Genomic DNA, 9,802 nt, shown 5'->3' with positions numbered 1-9,802 from the left:
AGCTGACTTCTTGCCCTCTGGGCAGGGGGCTGGACTCGATGATCTCCCGAGGTCCCTTCCAGCCCTAATGTCTATGAAATCTATGAAGAAATAGCTGCCTGGACTCTGGAGGAGGAACAGCGGGGGTAGCACTTACTGAAAGTGTATTTTTACACATTGTTTTTACCTCCTTGTAAAGCCTGGGACTGCCAAAGAGGATCAAACCATGCTCACTCACTCATTCCCACAATATGTATGCCTGAGCTCAGCAATTAGAGCAGATATCCTGAGAACATTCTTCAGCACTGCTTTCAATTTTATGTTCCAGGAGAGCCTACAAATGATACTGGGCCATGTACTTGGGACCCCAGTAAGCTGTCTATGCTGTATAATTGCTGAGTGTAACTGGTCATTGTCAAACACATCCCTAACTCGCAGGCCCATAGAACCCGCCTGCCAGCTGACTTGAGAGACGAATCCTAATTAGAGGTCTACACACCCACGTTCTGTCCTGCCACAACTTGGTGTTTAAGGGAGTTGATTCAGTACCTGGATGTGTAGGTTCAATTAGTTGTCCCATGAGGTCCTACATTCCTGAGGGCTCCTCAACTCCTTACACCCTCACCCATTCCACTGGTTGTCTAATCTTACTCTGGTCCCTGATCGGCCACCTGGTCCTTCCCCGTGGCCTCTGTCCAAAAAAATGAAAAACCAAGCATTCCTGGCCGGGATTATTGTTCTGACTCCTTTTGGCAGTAAAAACCCCCCAAAATAACGTCCATGAGGTTGGTCCCTCTTTTTCCCCGCTACCATCACTATGGTGGCTCTCCACGAGCCTCTTATTGGGGTCATCACGGTTCCCCTCATCCCACTAGGTCCATCCTTGACAAAATTTTTCTTGCTCCCCTTTTAGGGTCTTTAAGGTACCAGTTTTCTGGGGTGCCCCTCTATTAGAGACTTTACGGTACCTCTCTCTGCTGGGCTCTGCTGGCTGGTAGCCGGTAGTTCCAAGTGCTGCCGGGTCAGCAGTCCTCTCTCTAAGTTCTCTCTGGGGAGCTCGCTCTCTGGAGGAGTCTCCTACTGGCTCTCCACCTTGCTCTCAGGGTTCCCTGCAGTGTGGCTCGGCTCGATCCAACTCCTTCCGTATCCACGCTCCCCTTCTTTATACCGGAGTCGGAGTTCCCAGCCGCTCCCCTCCAGAAACACCTGGGTAAGGAGGGTTCCTGCCGGGTCCTTTGGGGCTGTGGGTCTGGGGCCACTGACCTTATATTTAGCCCTTGCTCCTTTGCACCCTGTGGCTCTCTCTCTCTCTCACAGCCATGCACTAAGCTGGAGTAAGCAGGCAAGGCTTGATTCCTGCCAGTGGTCCCAGGCTCAGTAGAGAGGTGACACAGATATGCATTGAGAATGTTTTTAAGGGAAAAGTTGTAACCTACTTAACAGGGCTGTGCGAGACAGAAGCGTTCCATTCGACAGAACACTGCTTCATTTCAACTTTTGTTTTGAGTCGAAACGGCTGTTCCCTTTAGTTCCGGCGAAACGTTTTGCCGTTTCAAGCCTGTTCCGATGTTTCACCCATAGGATTGAAACAGGCTATAACTTTGTCATTTCTGGCCAGATTTAGATGAAACTTGCAGATCTGGTAGCCCCTTCTGAGGGCATGCTGCATGCCAAGTGTCAAGAAGTTAGGTGCAGGGGGTTTGGAGAAACTGCACCCAAAGTCTTGAGAGAAAAACTCATGTCATGTGTGCATGTTAAGCCACAGCAGAGTCAAAACTGCTGAGATGCTAGCCCTTGCTGAGGCAACAAAGCCTGCCATGTTTCAAGGGTTACAGGGGTTTGGGGAAACTGCACCTCAAGCTGCTGACAAGCAAAACTTGTGATGTGGCGCAGCAGGGTGACAGCTGCAGGCCTGCTAGCCCCTACTGAGGCCACCATGCCTGCCAGCTGTCAAGAATATAGGTGCAGGGCTTCTGGGGTTTGGGGCCCTGCACCTCTGGCCACAGGCAGGCAAAACTCATGTCATGGGTACTTGTGCAACTGTGTCTGTCTTGGGGCAGAGGGGGTGGAAACCACCACAGACCTGGCTGTTAAGCCCTGCTGTACCCACAAAGACTGCCAGCTGTCAAGGGGATAGATGCAGGGGATTCTGGAGCCCTGCACCCCTAGCTGCTGACAGGCAAAACTCATGACATGGGTGATTTTTCAACTGCTGCCTTTCATCAGGCAGCAGGACTGAAAATCCCCCATCACTTGTCACCAAGACCTGAGGGTAATAATTGACCACAGTATGAACATGAGCCGGCAGTGCGATGCTGTAGCCAGCAGGGCCAACACAATACGCTGGCATGCATCAATTGAGGCATCTCCAGCAAAACCATTGCAAAGAAGTGATTCTCCTGCTCTAGTCAGCATTGGTGAGAGCGCAGCTAGAGTACTGCATCCAGTTCTGGGTTCCATACCTTAACAAGGACGTGGTAAAGCTTGAGAGAGTCCAGAGAAGGGCTAACCATATGAACAGAGACTTGCACAACAAGCCATATGAGGAAAGGCTGAGGGATCTGGGACTCTTCAGCCTGAAAAAGAGAAGGCTGAGAGGGGACTTGATAGCAGCTTACCACTACATCAGAAGTGTACATCTAGGGCTTGGTGAACAACTGTTCACCAGGGCACCCTTGGGGAAAACTAGGATTAATGGTCACGGCCTAGACACCCTAGCTGTAAAGTAGTTTTTCCTGATGTTGAGCCTGAAATGAGTCTTAAACGATCTTCCAGGAGTTTGTGACCATTACTCTTAGTTTTTCCTTGGCAGGCTTTGTGGCCTTCACAGGGGCTAACATGCTTGCAGTCTTGACCCCACTGTGGCTTAACACATACACCTGACATGAGTTTTGCTTGCAGGATTTTGGGGTGCAGTTTCTCTGAACCCCCTGCACCTATCTCCTTGAAACATGGCAGGCTTTGTGGCCTCATCAGGGGCTAGCATTCCTGTAGTTTTGACCCTGCTGTGACACATACACGTGACACAAGTTTGGCTCTCAAGACTTTAGGGTGGTTTCTCCAAACACCCTGCACCTATCTTTGAAACTTGGCACGTGTCATGCCCTCAGAAGGGGCTACCGTTTCTGCAGGTTTGATCCAAATCTGGCTATAAATGACAAAGTTATAGGCTGTTTCTACCTTCCCCATTATTGCCTCTGGGTGAAACGTTCAAACAGCATTGAAATGGCGAAACGTTTCAACTTGCCTTGTTTTGTTTCGAGGCTGTTTCGACCATATCTGTTTCATTTCAGTTTTGCTGTTTCAACCTCAGAGCAGGTTGAAAGAAAACTGATGGTGAAATTTCGCACAGCCCTACTAATTAACTATGGAAGGAAGCAAGGAAACGACCAAAGAGCTGCACAAACGAAAGGCCTGGCCCAGTAACCACTGAATCCAAGTGTTTGGAAACAGGAGCATTTGGGGACAGGGCAGAGGAAGCCTGACAAGCCCACTTAGGTGGACTTGGCCAGTCTGCTTAGGGGGTCAGGAATGGGAGAGGCTGTTAAAGGACCAGGCACAGGGAGGGAAAGAGCTAGATTTCTTACTATTATTAATTACAACTACTACTACTGCTTGTATAATAATATGTGGTAGTATCATAGGCCCCATTTAGGTTTGACACTGTTTTGCTAGGCAGAGACTTGTGAGCTCATTGAGCCTCTGAGGCAAGGCTGTGGCAGGGCTGGGGGGTGGAGAGACAGGAAGTCTTACTTGTCCTGGCTCTCTCCACAGTGACGGCAGCTGCCATGGGGACACAGCAGTGGCACCATGGCACAGGTTTGCTGGGAGTAGAGCTGCTCCCATTCCATCAGAAAGTCTCCCCTGAGGGGAAGGGAAGCCCCATTCCAATCACCCCACTTGCTCCACACCCCCAGATACATTCCTATGACCAGGCAGCATGCTGCCCCTGCCATGGCAAAGACTCAGGTGCCACCACACTGATTCAGGTGCCATCACACAGTTGGTATCCAGGGCTGGTGCTCTGCTCACCGCCCACTAGATATGCTATTTGTCCTAGGACAGAAAGGCAGGAGTAGGGGCCAGGGCACTGGACTGTGGTTATGCTTTATTGCCCTGCTCTGACAACCTTGAAGCTGGTTGTAAAAAGAAGCTTGTTGGGAAGAGTAGTCCTTTATAAGTGACTTGATCTCTTCATCTGCCTTCTATGACCTACAAAAAACAACTTGCATTTTCAGCCAGATATATCTATTCTTGGAGTATAAAGGCTAATAGTAGTTTTGGACCTAGTGCAAGGCAATACATTTCATAAGCCAAAACCAATAACGCATTCACATCCACTTATGCCAGGGCTAGTCTCTTGCCTTTTTCTTTTAGCTAATAGTGAACAAACCTTCTCACCTTTGGTAATCTGAAGCCTGATGTTTTTTCTTGGCATAATCACCTCAGCATCCTAAATATCTTCTGATGATTCTGGCTTTTTATACCAAATAATGAGAAAAATATGTACTTATAGGTTAACCTGCTTAAAAGAATCAGTCTTCTGTCTCTCCTTTCCAGCAAATCATAGGGTTCCAGCAATGTAACAGAATGCGTAAGAGTGAAGCGCTTTAGAAAATAGATTGGCTTGTACTCTACTTGTTTTCAGTGCCTTTTGTCTAGGCATTTACATGCCCCTCATTATCACTCTATCTGAATGCCATATAACAAATAGTGGGTGTATTGGCATTGGCAATGGACCTCAAGACTGTAAGGCTGCAAAAGCTCCCCCTAGCGTTATGATACAAATAAACATGTTCTGTGCCATTAAACTGATTTCAAGACATCTGTGATGCAGGTTGTATATAAGAAGCTACCAGCTTGAGAATAATTTCTGCTATCCTGGGAAGTACCTGACAGAAACATCTCTGAGGACAGAGAAATAAAACCTCAGAGCATTTCACTTAGATGGGCTGGCTTGAATTACTGTACATACACACACATGAACAGTCTGTGGAATATAACTGTCTGCCTTTTTGCTCATCTGGAAAGAGGAAAGGAGAGAGGGCCCTTCTGATGTCAATGCTTGGAGGTTTCCTATATTAACCTGAGATTAATATAGGTAAGATAAGTAAATGTTGTAATAACCAAAATGTATGCAGCTATTATACATATATGTATAGATTTGTTCCACATCTGGCAGGATTAGATCACCCGTAATTTCTGGACAACAGAAATTGCCCTGTGCCTTGTCTTAACAACCTTCAAGTTGGTAAGACCCCACATGCTGTACATGCTTTTTACAGTTTCTCCCCCCGCCCCCCACACACACGCCTTACTTTATATATATATATATATATATATATATACTTACTTACATATATTAGAGGTCCACTGGTACATCAGCCCAATATTGGATCAGCACTGATATAAAGAAAATTGATGGTATCAGATATTAGCTCTTTTTGCCTGCTGTGGCTGATAATATAAATGATAAATGCCCTGTGCATGTGTGCAGTCGCAGCGCAGCATGTAGGCTGAGGACCACAGTGTGGAGAGCTGTGTCCAGCTGGTAAGTCTGTTGTAGCAGAAGAAGAGGGGGAAAAGAAGGGGCATGAGGAGGGCAGATCAAGGCCCCTGCAGTGAGGGAGGGAGTGGGACTAGGGCAGGGGCTGGCAGGGCAGGGCACAAGACAGAGCTGCAGCTCATCCTGGGGCCTTATGGGGGGCAGCTCCTGCTGCTGCACACACCCTGGGAGGGCATGGGGGGGGTGCCCCCAGATCTGTGCAGGGCAGAGCAGACTGCCGCTGCAGGCTGGGCTGGGCTGTGGAGGTGCTGGGAGGGGACTACAGAGGGGCTATGGCATGTTCTGGGGTGGTTGCAGCCCCTCCAACCCCCCTCCCAGTGCCACTACCACCTGCCCTGAGTGCAGCCCGGCCCCCACCGGGAAGAGCCTAGCGCAGCCCGCAGCAGCAGCGGCAGCCTGTTCTCGCCCCATGCAGATCTGGGGCACACACCACCGTGCCCTCTCTGGGTGAGCACAGCAGTGGGAACCACCCACCCTGTCCCCAGATAAGCCACGATTCTGTCCTGTGCCCTACCCTGCCCCGCCTTGGGTGGGCAGTGCTTGCCCCAGCCCCTGCCCCAGCCCTACTCCCTCCCTCCCTCCCTCATTGCAGGGGCCTTAATCTGCCCCCACCCCCAGACCCCTTCCCTTTCCCCTCCCCTTCCACCACAACAGGCTTACCAGCTGCTCACTGCTTTTCAAGCTGCCAGGCTGCAAAAATCTACTATTGGTATCAGCACCCAAAATCTCTATTGGTGCACACCTAATATATAATATTTCTGGAGAGAGAGAGAGAGAATGTGTGTGTGTGTGTGTATGTGTATGATCCAGTGCACCAAATGCCCTGATGGAAAACATGTAGGAGAAACCAAACAACAACTGGCTTCTTTTCTATTCCTTCCAGGAAGAACACAGACCGAATACAGATAGTTCCTTAGACTGATGAAGGGTGTTTGTTCCTGAAAGCTTGCAATGAAGAATCTTTCCAGCTATTTCAGTTGGTCAAATAAAAGATATCAGATTTATCCAGATAACTTTGTCTGCCTGTTATCAGGGTGTATGCACTTCTGATGCTTGCTAGTTTTGACAAGCACACGCCCATTCAGGTATCAGCTGAAACATTGCTGAATTGTGCAACTGTCAGCCTCCTGTACTGACAATTATTTCAGCGCTTCTCAGCCTCTTGTGGGCTAAGGTCAAGTGTAGTCACTGCACTGGTCTGTTGCCTCAACCGATATCATGTTAGAATGACGCTGTCCATTGCACCCCTGTCCAATGCCTTACAAGAGTCTGGTATAGTGTCCCAGTGGAGGGATCTCAGCTACACACCTACTTTATGGAAATGGGGGACTCCTCCCCAGCTTGCTGTTGTGGCCATTGGCTAAGAGTAAGTGAGACTAGAGGGCATCTGAACCCCAAGACCTCTGGGCTTGGGCCTGCATGTAGCATGCCTGCCAAATGGATTTGGGAGCATCTGAAGCCCCAGGCTTGCTATATGTAGCCATGAATTGTATTGTTCAATCGAGAGGATTCAGAACTGATTTGACTAATTTGACCCAGAATATGAAAAAATTTCAAAAAAACCGCCCAAACTTTAGCAAGTCTGACTTAGACATATGCCCTGCAGTTCTGTTCCATATGGAACAATGACAGTAGTAATCAGTGGCCAAGGAGTCTTCTTCAAGCAAAGTATCATTTCTGTAGAACAAAGGCATTTGAGAGAACCCTTTTTAAAAACAACAGCAAAAAATAGTAATCTGTCCCGGCATATTTTCACTGAGGTTTGATTCCCTGGATCTGATAACAGCCAATTTCTTTCTATGCCCTCCCCAAAATCTCATACTTTGTCAGCCCACACCCTCTCTCAGGGGACTTCTAATTGCTTAGCATCCTTTCCTAGCTGTGTTTTATTGGGAGACAGGATGCAAGCTCCTGGAAGCTGATGTTTGTACTACTTCTGTCCTGACCCTGGGTCTGCTGCCAAGCCAAGAAAGTGACTCTGTCTACCGGCTCCCACACCAGAGCCCTGCAATCAGGCAGTATAGATGGCCCAGGAGTGCTATGTAAATCCTCCAAAACTTGGGGGTTTACACAGCACTGTGCCATGGCTGAGCTAATAAGCCTACCTGTACTAAGACAGGTATACTAGAACAGTGGCTCTCAACCATTTTAGAGTCAAGGCACCCCTCAATAGACTGAAGGCAGCCCTCATTAGTCTCAAGCCAGCCCTCCATAACTTTTGTGAATTGACCAGCTGCCCATTGTTACAGTACTCACCTACTCGCAAGGAGGCCCTCAGGTAGGGCCTGAGCCTGCACTTACCTGATTATTTTCTCACACCAGGCTTATCTTATCTTTCAGGGCACCCTTGGGTGCCCTGACACCCTGGTTGAGCACCACTCTACTAGAACTTGAAATGACTACTTCCAGACATCTGGGGAGTGTCAGAAACTCTCTTAGATTTTGCTCCCTGAAAACTGCTAGCTTTAAATATTGCTCTTCCCTTATCTGTGTCACTGATTTGCTATGTGACAGTGAATAAGTCACTTATCTTCTTTATCAATTACCCTAACTGCAAACCAGAGATCACTGTGCCTCCCCGCAGTTGCAAAATGCAATGGACGACAAATTACAGAATGGCAAAAAGGGTATATACGAGTACTGCATATTCCACAGAGAAAATGTAGAGTTGAGGGAGCTGTGCAAAAATGGGCATTATTTTTAGGATGAGGGGTAAGTATCCAGGGTTGCTAACTAAGGAATGAGATGTTTTTCTCAGCCTCAGCTACTCGAGTCTTGCAGTCACGTAGGAACCTCAGCTGGTGATTTAAATATGCTCCCCTGGCCTATGCCACAGAGCTTTATATGGCAGAACCTGTGTCCACCCTCACAGCGACCGAACCCTTCCCTCTGCTGCCTCAGTCACACCAGCTCTGCATGCCACAGGTTTCTGTTAACACTTAGCAGTGTATGTGGCAGCACGTGGAGATGTGTCCGTGCTTTCTGATGGCTGCTGACCCACCTCTCATCCCCGGTGCCTCCCAGGGTACAGCTGACACAAGCCCTCTAGTGAAGTTGAAAGGGCCTGAAGAAACCAGAAGCCAGGCAGGGTTGTGGGTACTGTCAGGCACCTGCAAGACTCTCACAACTGAGAAAAGCTTTAAACACCTAGCCTGACTGGACCCATCTACACATGCACTTTAATGCACGTTAGCTTATTTTAATGCGCATTAACACATCACAGAAAACTGCTTTTGCTAATGCGCAATAAAATAGGCTAATCCTCCTTTTTCTCGTACCTGACAATGGAGGGCGCCTATACATATGATGAAGCTCTGTCCCTATGTGTTCTAATCACATGCCTTGGATCATACTCCATTAATCAATCTGCTGGAGCTTGCTAATTAGCACACTGCAGCTGCCTCCTCCACTGCTATATTCAGCGTCCCTGCATTTCCAAGTGGTGCTAGGGCACTTTAACTGAAGTTGTCAAATGCACTTTAGGTAAAAGCTCCCCCCCCACACACACTTTTAAAGTGCAAGATGCTGAATATGCATGATAGTGGGGTCACTAATTAGAGCCACTCCAATTAAAGCCTCCCCACTCCACTCTGAGCACGTGTATAGATACTCAAAGGCATCACTTTTACCAAAAACTGCAGTCGTGACTGTGTAGACGTGCCAGGTCTAACGTCTGACCCAGCAGCAGGACCCAAGGCTAGTTCCCAACTCCTCGGGATTCCTCCGCTGCTCCCTTGTGCTTTTCTCCCCCTCGGCAACCCCGCCCGCCGCCACCAACGGCGTCACTAGAGCGCAGCCTTCCACCGCCACGTCCTGTTCTCAGAGTCGCGCCAATCGAATCCCACCTCCCCGCCCCGCCCCGCCGCTAAGCCACGCCCCCTTCCCTAAGGCGCCGGCTACGGCGACTTCCTGCTTCCTGCCCAATGCCCGGCAAGCGGTGGGGCGGGGCGCGGATTGGCTCGTCCGCAGCGTTCCAAAGGGGCGGGGCCACAGGGTGGGATTTAAACTCCAGCTGCTCGCCGCGTTCTACTAGCTGTCGCTGCTTTCAGGGGGCAGGTGAGTGCGGCGGCGCGGACGCGGCTCCCCCGGCTTTCTTCGCCCCGAAGTGGGGCCTGGGGAGGGGCGGCTTCCCCCCCGCTGAGCCGCCGGTTCCACCAGTCCTTAGGGTGGGTGGAGAGAGGGATGTGCCCTGGCCGCATCCCTCCGGTGCTTGTAGGCCGGGCATCCCTTGGGGAAGGGGGCCTGGGTTGGGAGGGC

Source organism: Crocodylus porosus, unplaced genomic scaffold (genome assembly GCF_001723895.1).
Source record: "Crocodylus porosus isolate Cpor-Errol unplaced genomic scaffold, CroPor_comp1, whole genome shotgun sequence".
Taxonomy (NCBI): Eukaryota; Metazoa; Chordata; order Crocodylia; family Crocodylidae; genus Crocodylus; species Crocodylus porosus.
This window is presented reverse-complemented; position numbering follows the sequence as displayed.